The following is a 24063-nucleotide window of genomic DNA, read 5'->3' as shown; positions in this document are numbered from 1 at the left end:
TACTTGTAAAAATGTGTTATTTTTAAAAGTGTTAATTTCAATAAAATAAGTTACTGGGATAAGGAAGTCTCCAGGTCCATCAATTTGCCTCTTTACTGACTAAAGATCCAATCCTCTGAAGATTAATGCAGGTATTTAACTTTATGAACTTAGTAGACCCAGGGACTGTTCTCAATGCATAGGTCCCACTCCTGCTAATATCCTCATACTGCACAATTATACACAGGCAGACCTTTACACCTACAAGAAGTCCTGCTAAAATCAATGCCTCTTTTTCAAGTGTAAGAATCAATCCATTCAGATTACTTTGCAGGAAAAGGGTCCTAGTTTAGTAACAAAAGTAACATTAGGAATGTAAGAGGCTGGAGAATGGCTGGTTAAAGGAATGGTCTATTTTTATTGAAATATTTATGTTAAGATGTTTAGTAGGAATATTTTCCACAACAATTTTTTTCTAGCAAGTGACAACACTCACCTAAGCCCGCCTAGCTCTCCAGAGTTTGATGAATTCATCCGCAAATTAACACATCTTTTGTCACCAATTATGGCCGCAATCTGGATGTCCTGCTGGGATATACCAGCACTCTCCAGCACTTGAGCAATAGTCTCAAATGTCACCTGTAATAAAAACTCAATATATTTCCTTCTTATTTGTGGTAAAAGATGCTGCTTAATCTCTGAATTAGATGCAGCTCCTACTCCCATTTTGAGCACGTGTAACTGGGAAATGGTCCCACTATTGTGGGGAACTTTCCTGACATACACACTACCCTGATGAAATGGGATCTGAGTCCTTGCTCCCACTTCCTTTATCCAGAGGTCTGCCTGACCTCAAGGGCTCCCCTTCCACTCTCCTGTGTGGCAGAGTTCTCATCATCCCAACAAGGCTGGGCCCAGGATTCCTGGGGGGCTTGACCCCCAACCTTGTCATGGTCACTTAGGGCAGGGGCTAGGGCAGGGCTGGGCAAACTATTTGGCTCGAGGGCTGCATCGGGTTTCGGAAATTGTATGGAGGGCCGGTTAGGGGAGAGGGTCATGGCCCAGCCCCCACCTCCTATCTGTCCTCACCCCCCCGGGACTCCTGCCCCATTCACACACACCCCGCTCCCTGTCCCCTGACCACCCCCAGATCCCCGCTGCCCCATCCAATCCTTCCTCTCATTCCTGACAGCCCCCCCGGGATCCCTGCCCCATCCAACCACCCCTTCTCCCTGTCCCCTGACTGCCCCCAGTACCCCTGCCCCTGACTGCCCCCTGCTGCCCCAACCAACCCCGCATCCTTCCTAACTGCCCCCCCGGGACCCCTTTCCCCATTCAACCCCCTATTCCCCCCCGACCCCTATCCACACTCCCGCCCCTTGACCACCACCCTGAACTCCCCTGCCCTCTATCCAACCCCCCTGCACCATGCCCCCTTACTGCACTGCCTGGAGCACCTGTGGCTGACGGTGCTACAGCTGCACCGCCCGGCTGGAGCCGGGCCACACCACTGCCAACACCACACAGCACAGAGACCGGGTCAGGCCGGCCTCTGCAGCTGCGCTGCCCCAGGAGCTCACAGCCCCGCCACCCAGAGCACTGCGCCAGCGGCAGAGCGAGCGAGCTGAGGCTGCGGGGGACGGACAACAGCAAGGGAGGAGCCGGGGGTGAGCCTCCTGGGCCAGAAGCTCAGGGGCCGAGCAGGACGGTCCCGCAGGCCAGATGTGGCCCACGGGCCGTAGTTTGCCCACCCCTGGGCTAGGGTGTCCCCACTTCAGGGTGCTCACTCTGCACTGGATGCTTCCCTGACCCACTGATCATTACATACAGTTCAAAGCAAATACAATTTATTAAATAGCAAACAATTTTTAAAAAATAAGGAAAAAATGGGAAAGGTTAAAGGAAAATACATCATCCCGCTCTGTGGCACGGGGACATCACAACCAGTGTCTCTGAAAAATAAGGGCAGTTCACAGTCTGTTCCTCACAAGTCCCAGGCCTCCTTCTCAGATCCCAGCTGTGCTGCAGGGATGCTGCGGGTCAGACACTTGCTCTGGAGGTGGCCACATGCCCTCAGGCTTTAGGTGGCAGGACCTTTCTTCCCAGCATCGCCCCCACCCCATCGGGGTTACGATCCCTCTCCAAGTCTGGCCTGCAAGGAGGAGCAGGGGGGCGGAGCATTCCGGGGGGGCGGAGTTGGGGTGGGGCCGGGGAAGAGTTGGGGCAGGGCGGGGCCGGGGCCCCTTGGAGTGTCCTCTTTTTGTTATTTTAAAAAATGGTAACCCTAAGCTCGGCTCCACTCTGTCTGACCCAGGCAATTCCAGCTCACACAAAGGACGGAACCCCTCTAGCTTCCTGACTCCCTGATTAGCCTGTCTGCCTTGTCAATCAGGCTGACCTGGAGCATTGGCCTCTCCCCATTGTTCCTGGAGACTGTCAGTCTCAGGGTCCTGATTTCCCATCGACCCTTCCTCTTTCTTTTGGTACTGGGAGCTAGCCAACCAAAACACCCCCACTGAGTTTTAGTAAGGGGACAACAGTCCACTTACACATGCAAGAAGCAGTTCCCACCAGCACCAACCTACAAGCAGCAACTGGGGAAAGGTAAAATGCATGCTTGGCAACCCTAAACAGGGAGCCTATCAAGAGGCTCCAGGAATGAGAAGGACTTCTAGAAGGAAAAGGATTGAGAAGTACTTATGGCACCTTACAGAGTAATTTATTTGGGCATAAGCTTTCGTGGGCTAAAGCCCACTTCATCAGATGCATGCAGTGGAAAATACAGTAGGAAGATATATATATATATACAGAGAACATGAAAAAATAGGTGTTGCCATACCAACTCTAATGAGACTAATCAATTAAGGTGAGCTATTATCAGCAGGAGAAAAAACATTGTAGTGATAATCGGGATGGCCTATTTCAAACAGTTGACAAAAGGTGTGAGTAATAGTAGGGGGGAAAATTAGCTATTTCTCCATACTAATTTTTCCCCTACTGTTACCCACACCTTCTTGTTTCAGGTCAATTTAAACATTTTGATTATTTCAACATATTGTTTTGATTTCAACCATTTCTTAAAAAAACAATAGTATGATTAGCTAAAATCGTGAAAGTCATTTTGAATCAGAAAACTGGAGGGTTTTTTCTTTAGAAACTGTCAAAAATATTTCAACAACTCGGAATTTTTTTCAGGTCAAGAAATTCATTGAAACTAACTCTTTGCCATGAAAGTGGTTAGTTTCAACATATTGGCAAATTTCTTCTGTTATTATGGAAAGCTTCAAACTCTGTACAGTATAATGCTGCTTGGACAATCCTATTTAAGAAAACAATGGAGGCGTTTGCTCCTTCACCCATCCTCCCTTATAAATAAAACAGTGTGAAAAGAATATAGGCAAGTTAAGCTAAGCTATCCAAACTTCCAGAATGGCATCTGCTTCCCTATGAGGAGATAAAGGGAGCCCTCAGGAGACCACAGTGCAGTTCAGCATATGTGGTAACCTACCTCCTTCCTAAACTTTCATGATACTTCAGTAAATTTACATTTATTAAAACAAAAACTCATTTGGAGGCTGTACTGCTTTAAGATTTTCTGGTTGGCACCAGCCTCTGGATGCTAGGCAAATGTCCAGCCCAATAACTCTGAAATGGTTTGACTCATCTCGCAAAGTCCTGACACTGGAATAAGAGCTGACTTCAGTATTTCACAACTGCTAGTGTTGTCATTATAAACTGGAAGATAATAGATTCTGAAAGCCAACATGAACTGCAGTTGAGTAAGCAGTGCTTAACAGCAAGGATGTACAAGTGTGTTTCAAAGTATCGAGGGTTGGACTGAGCACACCATTTAAAGACTTTTAAAAAATAAAGCCGGCGGACGTTCATAGAGTTTAAGATACAAAACCTGGCTTGTCTCTGATCTTCAAATAGAAAAAAGGGATAGTTACAAAAGATGGTAACAGAGTGAAATGTGGTGGTTGAAAAAATTCCAAACAACTTCTATACCTAATTAAAATATAAGTTGATATCAATTGGATATTTATGCAATGAGTTATATAAAAAATATGGCCTTGGAAATAGAAAATGCAATATTAGCTGCTTGTTTATTATTTTTCTCAGCACTCTTCAGAACATAGAAAAATGACAGTCTTTGGCCCTAAATAAGCCTGACAATACAGTTCAGAAACAAACCCTGGATGAACAAATGGAGGTTCAATCTCACAAAAGAAAACAATTAAAAACAAAAGAAATACCAACTTATTTCTTCAGTGAATTTCAAAGAGTGGATTTCAAACCAGACCTTAAAAAAAAAAAAAAAAAAAGCCCCCTCTCTTGGCCTAATCGAAAGCCCATTGAAGTCAATGAAAAGTTTCCCATCGAATTCAATGGACTGAGACCAAGCTTTAATTTTCTACTTTTTTCCCCTTCATCCATGTTTTGCTTATTAGCTGAACATGAACTTCAGTATCTAGCTCCATTTAATAATACCCGCTTAACTTGACTCGGGGGGATTTTCTTTCAAAATAAAGAAAGTGTATGCTGAGCAGAAAGTTTTTTTTTTTGCTTTTTTTGCTTTTAAGATCCGTAATGTTAAATTATTTGCCACTGTTGATTCATATTAGTAATGTGAGGTAATTACCCTCCTTATGAGAAGTAAGTCTCTAGTATATGGATTTATATTATTAAGGAAATAGATGAATTCTTCATTCATGTTCTGAACTTTCCCATACCATAAAGACTTTGGGTCAATTTCTCCACTGGGAAAGTACGAAATGATGGAATTTTTCAGTTGATTGAGGTGCTGGGAATTTTTTTTTAATGGAAAATTGCAAAAAAGTGTTCTCAATTGAATAATTTTATTGTTTCAGAAGTTACAATATTAATAATCCTTTATGAGTGAACTGAGTGGCACAGTTATCTTACTATTTACAGAGGAAGGATCTTTTCATTAGGTACTAGATTGTAAATAGAGCTGGTTTAAAAAATTCTGAATTAATTTTTCCACAGTATTTTGTTAATAATCACAAAAAATATGACTTTTTGGTGAAAAGTTCCCCTTTTTGACCAGCTCTTATTTTAAACTAACCCTCAAAAAGTTGAGCAAGGAAATAAAGGGGAGAAGGGTTACTCAACCAAAACAGCCAACATTACTTTTCGCAGCCACATTATTGTGTCTTCAAGTACCCAGGGAAGCAAAAAGCAGTAGGGAGCAGGCAAATCCAGGGTTCCATCCCTTCCATCCCCAGCCTTCCGTGAGCCAGCCCACAAAACTAGCAAACACATGTAAAGCAGAGGCTGTGGGGGGATATGCAGTACCCAAAAGATGTATTGCAAATTACATCTAAGAGGAGAACACAGAGGAATAGTGCCTTTGAAGATCCAATTGCAGCATCACGGCCCATGTAAACACTGATTGTATATGAAAGGAGCATTTTAAAAACACTGCACACGGATATGTATGCAACTACACACACATATGTTTCAGTAATGAGGTCTTAGCTGTGCACAACTGTGACAAGCCTTTCAGTGTTCTAGTCTGGTTGGGGACACTGATTGTCTAAACCAAAGTGTGATACATTTAAAAAAAAAGCTGTAAAAAGGTTTTAAGCTGCTTCTTGTGAAAATTCTATTACTCATGGTTGGAGTAGGCCAAATATTGGTTGCCTCACCTCCAACCAATTCCACCTTGTGCACACCCAGTTTTTTGTTTTGTAGATCAGGAGAAGTGGGACTAAAGGTGCAGTGGAAAGATGTATGTGATAAAAGCAGTGGATGGCTACACTAAGGGTTGGAGGCAGCACAAAGAGAAACTGGATAAGCTTTTCTGAGGTATGAAACTTCATTTTGTGTTTAATCCTTTTCATTTCCTGCCCCTCTGCTGCCTTTTTTCTTGCTGATTTTATTGGATATTTTTCTCTTTATTCTTGTCACCTGACTTCAGGCTCCCACGGGTCTCCAAAACCTGTCCTTATGTTCTTACAGTAAAAGGAGAAGAGAGTTTTGATTAAAGTGATTCCAAAAGTAGAAATGTAAACTTGAAAATATGGGATTTGCCAGTTCTTTGCACATTTTGACACCCCCCTCCCATCACTGCTGTGACCCCCTCCCTACTCCACTGTAGCAGAAGAACATCCTCAGACAGGGTAGCAGGGAGGACAGAATTTGAATTAATCCTAAATTTAGGTTTGACGACAAAACCTCCTTTTCCCCTAATAGTGTAAAAATGTGGATATCAAAAAGTAATTTGGGGAATAGTCTTATAGACTCATAGACTTAAGGTCAGAAGGGACCATTATGATCATCTAGTCTGACCTCCTGCACAATGCAGGCCACAGAATCTCACCCACCCACTCCTGTAACAAACTCCTAACCTATGTCTGAGTTATTGAAGTCCTCAAATCGTGGTTTAAAGACCTCAAGGTGCAGAGAATCCTCCAGCAAGTGACCCGTGCCCCATGCTGCAGAGGAAGGTGAATAACCTCCAGGGCCTCTGCCAATCTGCCCTGGAGGAAAATTCCTTCCCAACCCCAAATATGGCGGTCAGTTAAACCCTGAGCATGTGGGCAAGACTCACCAGCCAGCACCCAGGAAAGAATTCTCTGTATCAACTCAGATCCCACCCCATCTAGCATCGTATCACAGTCCATTGGGCCTAATTACCTGCTAATAGTCAAAGATCAATTAATTGCCAAAATTAGGCTATCCCATCATACCATCCCCTCCATAAACTTATCGAGCTTAGTCTTGAAGCCAGATATGTCTTTTGCCCCCACTACTCCACTTGGAAGGCTGTTCCAGAACTTCAGTCCTTCGTCTAATTTCAAGTCTAAACTTCCTAATGTCCAGTTTATATCCATTTGTTCTTGTGTCCACATTGGTACTAAGCTTAACTAATTTCTCTCCCTCCCTGGTATTTATCCCTCTGATATATTTATAAAGAGCAATCATATCTCCCCTCAGCCTTCTTTTGGTTAGGCTAAACAAGCCAAGCTCTTTGAGTCTCCTTTCATAAGACAAGTTTTCCATTCCTCAGATCATCCTAGTAGCCCTTCTCTGTACCTGTTCCAGTTTGAATTCATCCTTCTTAAACATGGGAGACCAGAACTGCACACAGTATTCCAGATGAGGTCTCACCACTGCCTTGTATAACGGTACTAACACCTCCTTATCTTTACTAGAAATACCTTGCCTAATGCATCCTAAAACCGTATTAGTTTTTTTAATGGCCATATCACATTGGCAGCTCATAGTCATCCTGTTATCAACCAATACTCCGAGGTCCTTTTTCTCCTCTGTTACTTCCAACTGATGTGCCCCAATTTATAACCAAAATTCTTGTTATTAATCCCCAAATGCATGACCTTGCAGAAAAGCATTGAACAGAAACATCCATAAGCAAAAATGGTCATACAGTTCTAATGAATTAATTACTTCTAAAATTAAGCTATCCAATGTAGGCATCCTTCTCTGCCTCTGAATTGAAGCAATCGCTGTAGAATGAGGTACTTTGCATAATACCTCTTAAATGTCTCGTTTTTATGGACATTACTCATTTTAGTCCCAAAGTTCCCATGTTCCATACACACACCTGCTTTCTTCATTTTTATTTTAAAACTATTTTAATGAGCAATACAGAAACATAAACCTGAAGACTTCTTTTCATTAAAGGAAAGGATCCAGCAGCATTTTAAGTTCCCTGCAAGAATAATGTGACTCTCATTCTGGGTATTGTCCATGCTCAGCTTCCTTGCCTGTCTGATTATATAACTCTCCTCTTTGAATCCCTCTCTTGGCCGACCATCTGATACTATATCAAATTTAAGCTTTTTGTCACCACTGGCAAAGCTCCATATAACTCTACCTTTCCCTATTTATCCTCCCTTGTTAAGTTTCATGTTGCCTTCCACACCCTCTCTTTACTCTGCCGCTGCTCCAACCGTCATCAGGCCATTAGTCAAATTTCCACACAATCACCTTTGTGCTTTCTGCCATGCAACACGCTATACATGGTCTGACTTTCCCTGGCTCATTGGAAGGCCGCTACCTTGTCTGCATTTAAGTCCTTCTTAAAGGTTGTTTTTTGCCATGCTATCTGTAGTGAATTAAGTTGACTTGATAAATGAAAAGGAAAAAAGTGTACAAGTTGCCTACTGTTATTCCCCGACCTCTGTCGACTTATTTGCTTGTCATGAGCTTGTCAGAACAGGGACCATCCTCCTTAAGGGTTTGGATAGCCCCAAACACATTGTGGGTGCCGTAAAAAAAAAAGTAAATAATACTAAATATTAAGTGTCCCACATTTGGAAACTGGGAGGTTGACAAGCATGCTTTGCACTTCTATAGTACTTTCCCTCAATCACTCTCAATACACTTTACAAAAGTTTGATGGAAATGGAATTAATGGGGCTTATATTGGTCTAATAATGTCAAGATCACACAGCTACTGTCAATCAGAGATATAGGCCAATGGCCTGATTCTGATCTCATTTACTAGTTTTACATTGGTATATAAACTACATTACTTCAAAGGAGCTGTTCCTTATTTTTACACCAGTAAAACAGCAGAATCAGGCCCCAGCTCTAGGTTCCTATGTTAGCTCCACCCAGTACAGTACCTGGATATTACAAATTATGCACTTGAACAGATCGTTGTCTGAGTGCAGATAGCTGGTTAAAGCTTCATTTTTGCTGTTAATTGAAACACAGGTAACTTCCCCTCCTGCAACAGAAAGACCAAATTTTAGATCTCAGTTGAGATCACTTTACTTGCTACAATTGGCAAGCCCCTGCTATGCACTAGGGGAGACTGGCTGAAGTGAAACAGAGTCCAGTACTCCAGAAGATGTTGGCCTACTTGAGAGACAATGTGAAGACAAGTTTTCTACTGCCTACTTTGATATAGTATTTAGCTATAAGATATTGGTTCTACAGAGATTTCATCAGAGCATTGTAAGTGTTGTGCTTGCAGTTTCACAAACATTCTCTCTCTGAGTCACATTCAGCAATTTCTAATCATTACATAGTAGTTAGCACTGAACACTGTATTCATGTCACTTCACTGTAAATAAGCAATCTCCAAAATGTATATGTTGGTATATTCAGCCATGGTAACACTAGTAGCCCCAAGTTAGTTAAGAAAATACTCTTAGCTAGAGGTGACATTTTAAAATAGGTAGGTAGGTAACTCAATACACTATTACTGTGTTTTGAAAGCTGGGTTCTGATTTTGTTTTCTTCTGTTGGTTTTCTTTTTGTCTCACTCAGAGCTTTGACAAACTATTGAAAAACAGGGCAAACACTGTCCCATTGTCTTTGCTTTGTACAGATACCTGTGCTATTAATATTCACTTTATTTATCTTTAGAGTACCTTTCTCACGGTTTAGCTATTTTATGTCAATTAAAACATTCAGCACAAGAAATAAAATTCACAATACAATATACCGAAGATCTGCCCCTACCAAGCCACAATAGTTAAGTCATCCAGCATCCATTCAGCCAACCTTCCTCAACCCACTTCCTCCTCAGAAGCCCAACAGGCGAGATTAGCATTGCAGGATCCCAAATCCAGGCCCTGTCAAAGGGGACAGTAAGTTCTAGAGATGCACAGAAAATCATTCTGTCACCAATCCCATCCCTTTTTCAACCAAAAGGCTCTTCACTCTAGTGTCTCTGCTGATCACAACTACCTTAGTATCACAGTCAGATAAGTGTTTTTTTCAGGTAGTGAGACCCCAAATCACATAGGGCTTTATAGGTCAATACCTGTACCTTAAACTCCACCTATAGTTGGAGCTGTCATGATGTACTAACAGCATCTTAAATAGGAGGTGTTTAAGAAACTAGACTACCAACTACAGACACACAGGCTTCCACATAGCTTAAGTTCTACCTTATCACCCTTGTTCACGAAGGAACCCGCCCTCCACATCTCGGTACTCAAGGCATCCAGGCGTGAAGCACTCCTCTTCCAGTTTGGCTCCAGTCCTATTGAAGCTGCACAGCCTGGTGCCACCCTGAGGTGTGGTTGTGACACTGCACCCCATATTCATCTGATATGATTATGGCACAATTATGATGCATTTTATACAAGATGGGTTATGTGAGGTTTCATTGGAAAAGTTCTGATTTGCTGAATATGATTATCCTATTTGTGTAAATGTATCGTTTTTTGTATCTGAAGTTAGGAATATTGACTATGTATCTGTATTTTAATGTGCTTACTCTGAGTAAAACCCACTACTAGTCTTTCAGGTACAACAATGAAGAAGCTAGACAGTGCTAATGGCTCATCAACAAAAACAATGGACCATGGAAGAGCTTAGCCTTCTGGTGAACATTTCAGCTAGTAATGGCTATGAGTAATGGCTGCTATGACTCAGCAAGACGTGCAAATGACTCAGCAAGGCAAGACCACATGACACTAAACTCCATTTTGATACCTGTATTTTTCCACAAACTGGACTGGGAACTTAGCTTGGAACATAGGGTTCCTGCCATATGCAAAAGCTATATAAGGTGGGGAGTGACATCATCTCTGGGCCTCACTCCCAAACAAGAGAATTCCTGGAAACACCTGAGGAAAAAAGATTGAACTGAGGGAAGTGCTGGTCCCAGGCTAAAGGGATTTGTAGCCTGTGTATGGAAGTTTGATGTACTGCTTGCATCATCAGTCCGGGTGAGAAATTGGTAATTCAAATCCTCCATTGCCATGGGACCAGGCAGGTCTCCTTATGGAGTAAACTTTATTCCCTCGCCCATTCATAGTCTAGTCAAGCCTAGTCCCACAGGCTCCTTTCCACAGGGTACTAGATCTTTGGATAGGAGAAACCCAGGACAAAAACAAGACCTTTGGATAGACTCTCCTGCTCTCTACACTAGAGCACTTCCCCTTCTTTGCTGGACCCAAGCTTCATTACCCAACCTTAGTTCACATCTTGCTACCTCATGGCCACCCTTAACCCAGGGGATTAGTAAAGTACCCATGCCCTTTCATTAGACAGTAAGTTTATCATGCACACACTTAAAAACTTAAACAAATTTGAACCAAAACAACAAAACTTACATGGTGGACTTACCGGTAATATGCAAATGAACTGTCTTTTCCCCTTATCCCCAGAAGGAGCAGAGTTCCATCTTTCTGTCTCCTAAATCCTCTGGTCAGGAGGGCTATATACATAATGGTATCACTGCAGAAGCTAACAGGCAGCTGGTACAGACTTCCAATCGTTAGAGTCACATACTTGGGAAAGCAACCGGAAGAACTGAAAGATCATCAAACAATGATACCAGATCAACTTTCTAGGCCTGAACCCTAACTGATTGAGGAGGAGAAGAAGATCAAGAAAAATGGAGCTTCTCTTTTACAAACTCCCTAATAACCTTTCACTTTTTCCTCAACCCCTCTAAAATGATGGAAGATTGATTGATTATAAACTAGTAGTTAGCAAGACTGTCAGTACTGATGGTTCTTGAGCAGAAGCCTCTCATTAGCTTCCTTAAGCATTACTAGTACTAACTCCCATGTCTCAATAGCTGGTTTGACTTTTACCAAACAGTGCACCCAGTAATCTGGAGCTAAATCTAGCCCACAGGCTATAATCTGGATTGCACTCTTTACTTCCAGAACCTCAGTCACAGCATAAAAGCCTTGAGAAAAGACTTAATTTGTCCTAATGATCACTGTTCCTCCACAGAGCACCATGAAAAATCCTCAGAAAGATAACTCAAATCAGTTAAAGCAACCAAAGATTAACCAGGCTGTACAAGTTCAAAGTCCAGGGTGTTGATCAGTCAGCTATATGCGTATACCTGCAAATTCAAAGGAGGATCATCTTATTATGGAATTGTTTCAAGGAGTTCAAACCCGTGCAGCCAAAGTACTTCCTGTCCTCCAGAGCTAAGCAAAATCAGGGAGCAGAGGTCCACTTTTTAAAGAGATAGAAGGATGGAAATATGGGCCATGATCCTGTAAACTCTTAAACCCATACATAACATTATGTGATTAGAGATCAATGGGGCTAATAACATAGGTAAAGTTAAACACGTATCAGTTTTTTCAGAATCAAAGGCGCACATTTCTTTCTAGAAAAAGCAACAAAGACATTTTGAAGAAGAAGTCCTGAAGTTTTTTTTGCTGTAGGATGGCTACCTTAAAATCTGCTATTGTGTGGTCAGGAAGGTTGAAGTGTTCTCCTACAGGTTTTTGTATATTGCCATTCCTAATATCTGACTTGTGTCCATTTATCCTTTTACGTAGGGACTGTCCAGTTTGGCCGATGTACATAGTAGAGGGGCATTGCTGGCACATGATGGCATATATAACATTGGTGGATGTGCAGGTGAATGAACCGGTGATGTTGTAGCTGAATTTACCCAGATGTGCAGAAGAAACATTTAAGACAACATTTACACTGAAAGTCTATTACAGAGTACATCCCTATTTTGGAATATGACAGATGCTATGGTAGACAAGAAGAAATGTTTGCTTCCTTCACAGTTGCATACAAGACTAAGTGCCTAGTGGGATTTTCAGAAGTACCTAGGAGCCTAACAACTCTTGATTTCAATGGGAGTTAAGGGCCTAGGTGTGTTTGAAAATGCCACCACGTGCCTATTTGCACCTTTAGACCCCTAAATACCTTTGGAAATCTGGGCTGAAGTCTCTGGGATGTCTACACTGGAGCTTGAGGCGGAGGTGTAACTGTGGAGGCTAGCCATCCAGAGTACAATCCTGCCTGAAACGAGGCAGCTAGGTACCTACTCAGGCAGCTAGACCATCCTGCCATAACAACACTGCTATTTTTAGTGCACTAGCTCAGAGTTAGTGTGGATATGTCTACCTGAGCTACAAATTATACCTCCAGCTCCAGTGTAGACACTCTGTGTTGCAAATGCTGTATTCATGGAATAAAAAAAGACTTATGTAATCATTGGGGTGGTTTTTCCTCCTTTTGCAGTCAAAGCAGTGATAATTATTACTTAGTCAGCAGTACTTTTCATCTTCAAAAATACCTTATCAATATTCACCACAACACACTTGTGCAATAAGCATTATTGTCCCCATTTAACAAGACTGTAAACCACACACGCACAATGGAAGGCAATTTTCCTATATTCCAAATTTAACTAATTCAGATTGTTGGCAATTCTTCCTACTCTTATGATAAGCTTTGGTGAAAAAGTAGCAATCTGGGAAGGAAGCACTTGGAAGTAATTTAATATATCTCACATAATTGTGCTTAAGTCCCTAGTGCCATCAGGGAAACACACAAATATAACCCTACACTCCTTTTCTATTCAACTGATGAAAAGCTAAGTTACATCAGTTTGTCTCTGGCAGCTGTATAACATCTAGAGAAAGCAAGGAGTCAAATGAAATAGAAAAATATGTAAAGAAGTCAAGAGGAAGTTGAGCTAAATGCTGTGTTTTGTTAGGAAAAGGACATAGCAACATTTTGTGTTAGTAAGGGTGAATGTTAGCCAACTTTTTCTTAGTACCCACTAGGGTGTCTTTAGAACTGTGTTGTTCAGAAGTTCAATATTGCAGAGTGAAGTGATCAGCCACCCACAACTGAATCTGGGAACACATTATTATGTGAATGAAGACTAGAGAATGAAGTGCTACTCAGTTATTGTTCATCCCCTGCTTCCTTCTTGCACTGTACAGGGAAAAAATTACTTCATCCTTTTCAAGCAGCAACTTACTCCTGACTGCTCTGAACAAGCTATTGTGACTAATATGTAGTGGGGCAGAGCAAGGGCTCATACCACTAGCCACTTCCTTCCACCCCTTTCCCACCCACTTGCCCATAAAGTGGGTATTGAGGGAGTAGCCAGACTTTGCTCCCCCACCTCCCTGGCCAGAAGCACAATTGACCATGACACCGCTCTTCCTTTTTCTTCTGCACACTTGAGGAATCTAGCACAGAGTGATCATCGCACGAGTGAACTACATCCTCAACATCGCCAGGGCTCATCCTACTTTACATCTTAGCAAAGTAAAGTCAAGCAACATGCACACTTTTCTGATGTAACTAGACCAGAGAGGTGTAGTAAAATACCACAAATGAGGATGTCCCTAATGAGCATGCTCAAAACAATATTTCTATAGCACAAACATTTTGATTCCCACCCCCTGCACATTTTCAAAGATCACCTCTGGGCTGAGACCTTGGATAGCAAGAAGAAATACTCAGAAAGTAATAAGTAAGTGGAAAACTAGGGTTTGACACATTGTTTGTACTACTGCTTTCACACTGGCTGGGGCTATAATGCAATTATTTCAAGATGTCTCTTACAATGTACGTGAAATATAAACTGAGTTTAAATTACTAATACCCTTTTATGACCTACGTGGACCTTGGGTCTGGATGCATTGGTTTACTCCCTCCCTAGAACAGATGGACAGAGTGGATGGGGAAGAGCAGGGAGATGGGCAGAGCCTAAGTTTCACCCCATTACTCCCTGGCTAGCATGGTTGAAGCTGCACAAGTAGTGCTGCAATTTGCTGCCGGTAGTGGCCAGCAGAAAAATCACTACCCAAATCACTAGAACAAAGCAGCAGCAGGAGAGGAATTGAAACTGAAGAGCATCTATGTTACAGTGGCTCCTGAAGCTACTCTGGGTGGTGCAGCCTTCTGAGGGCTGCATCTAACACTACCCAAAAAATTGTTCCAGAACTTTGAGACGGAGAGAATCTTGTCAGATATCTGACTACATTTCAGTATATAATATTTGGCTATTTCCCCAGGAATGGTATAACAGCAGTATCTTGTAGCTCTGAAACTAGATAAGGAGCAAGCAGCTACCAACATCTCCATATTAAGTGAAAAGTTATTTTCGATGGGGATAGCATGCTTCAGTTTCCAGAGCTCATTTATTTCTGACTAAAAGCACCAAGTGTTTTGTAGTAATACTTTAGTCACCTTTGGCATCATATAAGCCCAGTCCTTGGAGCTGTGATTTGTTTTTCCTACATTGTTTTCTTTGTAGAAAGTGCAGTACCCCCTCAAATGCTCCAGGCCCTTAAGGTTAGGAAGTATCAGTGTTTGGGGGGGGGGAGGGGAGAAGGGAGGAGGAGGGGGTTTGGGAGATTGCTTTCAAATATGAGCTATGTGACAATATTTTATTGCAGTGATCTGATCAGTGTGCTAATGATCTGAACTGTAGGATGAAGCAGAGCAGGCTAAAGATTTGTCTTTTATTCCTTTCCTTCACACATCTCCCGTCCCGCTCCTGCCCCCCCCCCCCCCGACACACACACACTTTTTAGCTTGTGTTAAGTGAAAAAGGAGATCGAAAATTAGAAAGTGTAAACATAGGAAATGAGAGGAATGGATAAGTTAATTGTAACACTTCACAAAAGTGAAAAATGACAAAACAATTTTTCCTGAAGAGTTTTCTGGTACTAACTTTTTGTCTTTAAAGTACAACAGTAAATAACAATCATTTTTATTTTGAGGGCTTACGTAGACTTTGGGCTAGTTTTCTGCATAGGGATAAATTTCACCCTAATGCAAAAAACATGGAATCGAGTATAGTGCTACAGAATTTTTTAATTATATAAACTAAACTACATGTCCACAGAAATTAGAGTTGTGTGATATATTCAATGCAAAGTTTAAGACTATTTACCTACTTTGAAATCTGCGGAGCTTCCATATGTTCTTAATGAAACATTCCACATAACCATCATTTTCTTTGAAGTACACGGAAAGTGTATTGCACTATCTGAATGGCTATTTAGTTCACAATGCATTTTGCATTTCATGTCTCAAGATGAGGCTGAAGACCAATGGTTAAAGTCACATTTTATTTAATGTAGTTCCTAGAGTAGATCATGCTTGGTGATGAGGATGAAAGGTCTAGGTCTGCAGCTAAAGCTTTTTCTACCTGCATTTGTTGTACTTTATATGGATCATCAGCCCCTTATGACTGTGTTCAATGTAAAATTGTGCCTTCATGAGTAATCAAGAATAATTGCTTTGGGTACACAGCAGGATCATGGCAGAGAACAGGCCAGCTTTGCTATTGTTGCTGCTGCTTATCTAAACTGCCTGTTTTGACCTTCTATGGTGATGTTTGCTGCTGAGTAAATGCTGGTGTAAGCCAATTCATCTTTGCTCTGCATCTTGTATAGTCATTTATACCAGTGCATAATGGATGTAAAATGGGTATAAAATGCTACAACATCAGAAAGCCAAAATTGCTCTAAATTTTTATATATATAAATATAAGTATATTTACAAACATAATATTCATGTAATGAATTGCAGCACCATATGCTAAATTAATTTATCAAAGATACCTTTTGCTGCCTCACTTGCACTCTGACCATTAATCCACGTCCCCCCCAGGACTTATTCAAATTTTCAACCCTCTTAACAGCTTCAAAGACTCACAACTCTAGCTAAATCAACCTGCCAAACAACTGTGTTCTCCTCCTCTGTCAAACACACACTCTCTCCCCAAAATTATTCTAGCAAGAGACAAACCAGGAGAGAGTAAGGAGGAGTGATTTTACCACTGTATGTTGCATTAGTGACACCAATACTGGAATTTTGCTAACAGTTCTAGTGTTAGTACCTGTTAGTAGATATTAACCCTTTTAATCCTCTTTTTTATACATTCTTTGCAAAGAAAATTGCATATTAAATATGCTCCCAGAATCTTTATTATATTAGCAATGCATGTGTTTGAATTCTAATGTCCGAAGTGTTGGTTCTTAACTTGTGAGTGACCTGTACTCAGGATGTTTTATGTAATTGAGTGTTGGTCTGTATCTAATTATCTTCAGCATCTCCAAATAAGACTCCTCAAACTACTGAAAATGTCCACAGAAGTAGGGTATAAACAAAACTGGATGACTGATATTTGATACTGCAGATAGGTTCTGTAATGGAAGAAATAATAGCCCATTGAAAGATGATGTTTTTAACAAATTAAGAAATGTTGTTTGCAACAGCTGTCAGTAATAATGACCTGGTTAGAAATTCCTTTTTACTCACTAACCAGGTAAACTGAGGACCATAAATTCCATCAGTAATTAGGAAAACAGAATTGTGATGAAATTAATCATGGGAAAGAATTTTTCCCTCTGAAAAGGAGTTTTTGTCTCACAACCTATAAAAGAAAAGAGGGCTGGAAAGTTAGATTGGGAATGAACACTGTCAGCATTCCACCAGGTACAAAGGAAGGGAACACACCACACTACCTTCTCTTCACCATCTACAGAGAGTAAAGTAGATTTTCTTTCTGAGGGCTTGTCTACACTACAAAATTAGGTCAAATTTATTAAAGTCAACCTGTAGCCTCCGATTTTACAAAATCGATGGTGTATGTCCCCATTATGCACATTCCGTTGGCGGAGCGCATCCCCACTACCGTGGGTAGCATCAACTCATGGAGCGATGCACTGTGGGTAGCTATCCCACAGTTCCTGCTGCCGATTGGAATTCTGGCTTAGGCTCCCAATGCCGGATAGGACAAAAACATTTTCGTGAGGTGTTTTGGGTTCATATCGTCAACCTCCCATGATGCACTTGGCTCCTCCCTCCTACCTTCCCTGAAAGCAATAGCAAACAATCATTTTCACACCTAAACCTCCGTTACTCGTGCAGATGCCATAGCACAGCAAGCATGGACCCAGGTCAGCTGTATGCTGTTGTTGTGAGCATCACAAACACCTCACACATTTTCCTGTGGTATTTGCAGAGCCTAGCCAGGAGCAGCCGCGTGGAAGAACGTGATGCCACGATAGCTGTGCTGGAAGCTATGGAACAGAGCAATTCGCACATTCAGGCAGAGGCAGCCGGGCTTGTTCACAAAGTGGAACGCTGCTTCTGGGCCAAGGAAACAAGTAGACTGGTGGGACCGGATCATGATGCAGGTATGGGATAAGGAGCAGTGGCTGCATAACTTTTGAATACATAAGGCCACTTTCATGGAACTTTGCAAATTGCTTTCCCCAGCCCTGAAGCACAAAAATATCCTGCTCTGACAACTGAGAAGCAAGTGGCAATAGCCCTGTGGAAGCTTGCAATGCCAGATTGCTACCGGTCAGTCGGGAATCAGTTTGAAGTAGGTAAATCTACCGTGGGGGCTGCTGTGATCCAAACAACCAGGGCAATCAATTCACTTCTGCTAAGAAGGGTAGAGACGCTGGGAAATGTGCAGGACATAGTATATGGCTTTGCTGTGATGGGGTTTCCTAACTGTGATGGGGCAATAGACGGAACGCATATCCCTATCTTGGCACCAGACCACCTTGCCAAAGAGTACATAAACTGGAAGGGCTACTTCTCAATGGTGTTGCAAGCACTAGTGGGTCACAGGGGCCGTTTCACCAACATCAACTTGGGATAGTCGGGAAAAGTACATGATGCGTACATCTTTAGGAACTCCGGTCTCTTCAGAAAGCTGCAAGAAGGAACTTTCTTCCCAGACCAGAAAATTACTGTTGGTGATATTGAAATGCCAATAGTTATCCTTGGAGAGCCAGCCTACCCCTTGCTCCTATGGCTCATGAAGCCATACACAGGCAGCCTAGACAGCAGTAAGGAGCAGTTCAACCATAGGCTGAGCAAGTGCAGACTTGTAGTAGAATGTGCTGTTGGATGTCTAAAGGGTTACTGGCGCAGTTTACGCACTAGGTTAGACCTCAGGGAAGGAAGGGCAAGGACACATAGCTTAGTACAATTGCACTGTCTAGCAATCAAAGCTGTGGGAATGAGAGTTTTGTGTTCCATGAACCATCCCCAGGAGTTGAGTTCAAGGAATACTGGAGCTTCTCTCCTGCCCTCCACCCCCCACATTCTAGGACATCTAGGAGAGGAGGATATGGAACTTGGTGAAGACAGCTGGTTCATCACTGGGTGCAGCAGGACTCTAAGGTCTAGTTGCCTTTCCTGCAACCAGATGCCTCAACATGTCTGTTTGCTCCCCCATAAGCCACAACATCTCCTCGTGTGTTATGCTCTTGTTCCCCGCTTGCTTTCCTGCCCTCTTGGTCGGTGCGCGTGCTTTCTGAGAGTGTGAGCCTGCATTCAGCTTGGCCCTGTCAGCCTCAGAGGAATGCATCAAATCACAGAGCATGTCTTCCCTTGGCTGCTTTTTTCACTTTCTCATCTGAGACAGCCTTGTGCTGGAATGGAGGAAGCACCCAGAGAAAATGTTGCAGCTGCAAGGAAAAGCATATATTGTTGAAAACAAACGGTTAACTGTTGCAATGAATGAAACAATTCACAGCAGTAAATACATTCCCTAAAGGTACTCGGCCAAATTCTGTGTTTTAAAAGAAGAGCCTGTCAATAAGGTACAACACGTGGCAGAGCACTGGGCAGCAGATTTCAGTTTGCAAGCAGGCATGGTAAGCCCACACGAAAGGGTAGGCAGTGTCAGGGCACACCTGTGGACATTTTTTAGTGTGGAAACTCTTGGCAAATAAACACACTTTGCATGGCTGCACTGTCCGCCACTGTATCCCAAATTGTTTACCTCCAATTAAATATTAACCACAATTACATTTAACCCCTGTAATATTATTACAAGTGTGCACTCACCAGAGGTCCCTTCCCCGCCATCTCAGTCCCGCACCAGTGGGTCCTGGGAGGGGATTGGCTCCAGAGTTAGAAAAAGGACCTGGCTGTCAGGGAGAATGGTTCCTCCGCTTGCCTGATGCACATTCTCCTCCTCCTCTTACTCGTCAACAATGTCCTCTTCATTGTTGCCCATGGCCGCCCAGGTCCCCTGGGAGGTATCCACAGAGAGTGTTGGGATACTGGTGGGGTCCCTGCCTAGAATCGCATGCAGCTGCTCATAGAAGCAGCATGTCTGTGGTTCAGCACCAGAGTGACTATTCACCCCCCACTTGTCTTCTGGTATGCTTGCCTGAGCTCCTTTATTTTCACACAGCACCATTGTGTGTCCCTGCTGTAGCCTTTTTTCCCCATTCCCTGTGCGATTTTGGCATAGATGTCAGCATTTCTTCTGCTGGTTCGGAGCTCTGCCTGCACAGATTCTTCTCCCCACACAGCAATCAGATCCAGTGTCTCCTGTATGCTCCACACTGGAGCGCGTTTGCGTTCTTGGGCAGCCATGGTCAGCTGTGGCGGTGAGCTCTCCATGCTGATCAAACAGGAAATGAAATTCAAAAGTTCCCAGGGCTTTTCCTGTTTACCTGGCTGAAGTGCAGTGGAGTTGAAAGTGCTGTCCAGAGCAGACACATTGGAGCATTCTGGGACACCTTCTGGAGCCAAACAAGTTGAAATACACTGTGTGGTGTGTCTACACAACCCTAATTCAAATCAGGAAGGTCAAATCTAGCACAACTCCTCTCATTGAGGTGGAGTACAGATGTCAATTTTAAAAGCCCTTTAGGTCAGCGGGATGGGCTCTGTAGTGTAGATGTGCACATTATAAATTCGACCTAATGTGGGGAATGTCAATCTAATGACATAGTGTAGACCAGCCCTGAATTCTGTATCATACTGTACTAATATTGATTAGGCAATATTAGAATAACTATTCCATTTCAGCCTGTTTTTGATAGTTTCCAACTGTTACTAACTTCAAGCATGCAACAACATTTTAAAAAGGATGCAGGGGTGGAGGGGACAGCCACAAAACCAAGCGAAGGGCTGGAGAAAATGCCTTACAGTGAGACTTAGCTAAATCTGATTAGCTTATCCAAAAGAAGATTGAGAGGCAATTTGATTGCAGTGTCTAAGTACCTCCACAAAGAGAGAAAGCTGGGTATAAAGGGCATTTGAATCTAGTGGAGTAAGGCATAACAAGAACAAAGGGCCAGAAGCTGAAGCCAGACAAATTCAAATTAGGCACAGATGTTTAACAGAGAGGATAATTAAACATTGGAACAAACTCCTCAGGGAAGTGGTGGATTCTCTCTCTGGATGCCTTCAAATCATGACTGGATACCTTTCTGAAAGATACACTCTGATTGAAACTAACACAAGTTATTGGACTTAACTGGCCTATGATATACAGAGGTCAGTTTAGCTCAGGGGTGGTCAACCTGTGGCTCTGGAGCCACATGCAGCTCTTCAGAAGTTAATATGAGACTCCTTGTATAGGCACCAACTTCGGGGCTGGAGCTACAGGCGCCAACTTTCCAATGTGCCGGGTGGTGCTCACTGCTCAATCCCTGGCTCTGCCACAGGCCCTGCCCCTACTCCACCCCTTCCCTCCCCTGAGCCTGCTATGCCCTCACTCCTCTCCCTCCCCACCCCCCCAGCCTCCTGCACACCATGAAACAGCTGATCTGGAGGTGCGGGGAGGGAGGGGGAGGCGCTGATTGGTGGGGCTGCCGATGGCGGGGAGGTGCTGGGAGCAGGGTGGAGGAGCTGACGGGGGGCTGCCGAGTCTCTTTGGCAATGTACATTGGTAAATTCTGGCTCCTTCTCAGGCTCAAGTTGGCCACCCCTGGTCTAGCTGATTTACTGGCCCCTTCTGACTCTAAAATGACCCAGGGCAGACACTATTTATCTCTACACCAATGATGCATTTTCAATACATATTTGTCTCCATGTTTAAAAAAAAAATCTAGCATCTCATGAGTCTGTAGGAGTCGAAACTTGAGCTTTATATGACTGAAATGGAGCAATCCACAGCTTTCTAAAGCAGCGCACAGTGCTAGCTTATTGCCCTTGAAGATCCCAAGATTTTTTTTATTAAAAACAATTAGTCTGCTAAGTGTAGAAAAGGTATTTTAGGTTAGAGTGAGACAAATAATCTAAAAAGAGCACTGTAGGAGTTGGAATCATGCTAAGGCACCTGGCTTTACAAGTCTGTCAAATTTGTAAGATGCTTTCTAAACAATTTATCAAATACTGTAGTTTTTCTGTGATGTATGTGTGAGATCCAAGAACCTCCTAATGCCAGCTGGCAAGGTGTATAGAGGGGATGCAGTAATCTCAATGAGTCTAGTGTAAACATTCTCTTTCAAAGGATATAATGGGGTGGGATCTCAAATGAAAGTTAGTTTCACAATTATATTGATGATTAGTGTGACAGATATAAACAGCTACTATGTAAGGAATTATGTATATATACACGGCAAATGGTTTTAAAGTCTGTATCAAAGTATTAGTCACTAGCAAAGGTGAAAAACAGGTTTTCCCCCCAGACAGGAGGTAAGAAATGTGTATCTCTGTCAGGACGTAAATTAAGCATTGTAAGCTAACACAATGGATGTCCTTTTACATGCAAAATCAAGCATTACTGAAGAGCTGTGAAGTCAACAGGGAAGGAACACCACAAAAAAAAAAAAAAAAAAAAAAAAAGCTACAGGGGATTATCCCGTCTTTGAATGAAGACCGTGAACTTTCGGGTAATTTCTAGAAGGCAAAGATGACACCCCTTCATGCTGCACCTGGAAAGTAAACATACAATGTGTTTACATTCACAGAAATGGGATCTCAGCCAGCCTTGGTTGAAAATGCTGAAGAGGAATTGGGTGAGATAAGACTTCTTTAGAATGATGTTAACCTCTATTAAGTTTAGTCTCTTGAAAGCATGTTGTGATTTTGTTTTCTATGTAACCATTTGTTTCCAATATTCTCACTCATCACTTGAATCTGTGATTATAAAGATATTCTTGTTTTCACCATAAATATGTCTGAGTGCGGTAGTGTTAAGCGTTGTGCTGATCCACAGTCTAATCTTACAAGCTGGTACTGTTCCTTTGGGAGCAGCAGGCCTGATGTTCCTGTGAGTATTCAGTGGATAAGGGGCTGGACACTGTAAGGAATGCCCGGAGCAGGCTTGGGGGTTGGTGTTTGCCATTCACTAATCTGCACAGAGAGAGTGAGGCCTGGAGAGCAACGCTTGTGTTGCCAGAGGGTGGTGGATTCAGGGAGCCGATGCACAGCAGGCACAGACCATGCTGCTTCACACTAAGGGCAGGTGATTGTGAGGTACCACACAACTCTGGGTACCCCTGGGAAGCATCACAATATGGTATACATGGAATATGTAGAAGTGTAGTATGGTATAAAAGGATTTATCCATAGACCTGCAAAATTCACTCATCGCTTCATGAGTAAGGCAGCCATCCTACATTCATGCTGATGAAACCTTTATACTTACTCAACACCATAATATATAGTCTTCATATGTACACACACTGAGCAATTTAATACTTAGATTTTAATATTTTTATCTTACCATTTCCTATGGAGTTTAAACTAATGCACGATTACATTATCATATGTTCATGTATTTTAAAAGGTTACGCATAAATATGTTAAACAGTTTAGTATTAACAATGCACAGCATCTTTAAAAGCTTACTATAGTCTTTAAATGGTTAATAATTTTCAGCAGTGATTAAATGTGTTTTTCCAATCTGTGCAATATCTGATTCATATTTTGGTGAGAACAGATTTATAAAATACAGATGCATCATAAATAACTGATGTGTAAAGTCCAACAGTGTTCTATTGGTTTATGGTTTTGTTTTTTTTAACCCCAGCATTGAATTACAGCATGTTTTAAAACACTTTCATGGACAGATGTGAGTCATCATGGCAGCATTTCAGACTTAAGGAAACACAGTCTAACCTTCTATTCTCTTCATAAAAAAATCCCAATTTAGAAAAACAGCTGATTATCCGCTTAGTGTTAAGCAGGCGCTTAACAGCTTTTCTGAACCGGGGCAAAAATAGTCTAAATGTCACAGATCTGATGCCAAATCCACCTGTAATAATACCAAGAGACAGGATAGATTATAAACATGGGTAAATCTTAGAGGCATTGCTTGGCAATGGAAAATCTTGTTTACCATATATGTCATATGTAATATGTTAAACATGTTTAAAATATGACAAAATATAGAAACTATAAAAATGTTAAGCACAGCCAACTTGCCAGATATCAAAGACACCTGGTGCATCTCATTAAACTGAGGATATTTTGAAAATGAACTTGTGCTACGAGCAAACACCCTAAGGTTGAGGTGAACAGACATTACTAAAAAAATAGACTATACGAAAAAATGTAAGGCAAAAATTTAACTGCTCTTTTTGGTAACTGATTGTTGATGAAGCAGATATTTACATGATATTA

Source organism: Trachemys scripta, chromosome 2 (genome assembly GCF_013100865.1).
Source record: "Trachemys scripta elegans isolate TJP31775 chromosome 2, CAS_Tse_1.0, whole genome shotgun sequence".
Lineage (NCBI taxonomy): Eukaryota > Metazoa > Chordata > Testudines > Emydidae > Trachemys > Trachemys scripta.
Note: the sequence above shows the minus strand (reverse complement) of the source record.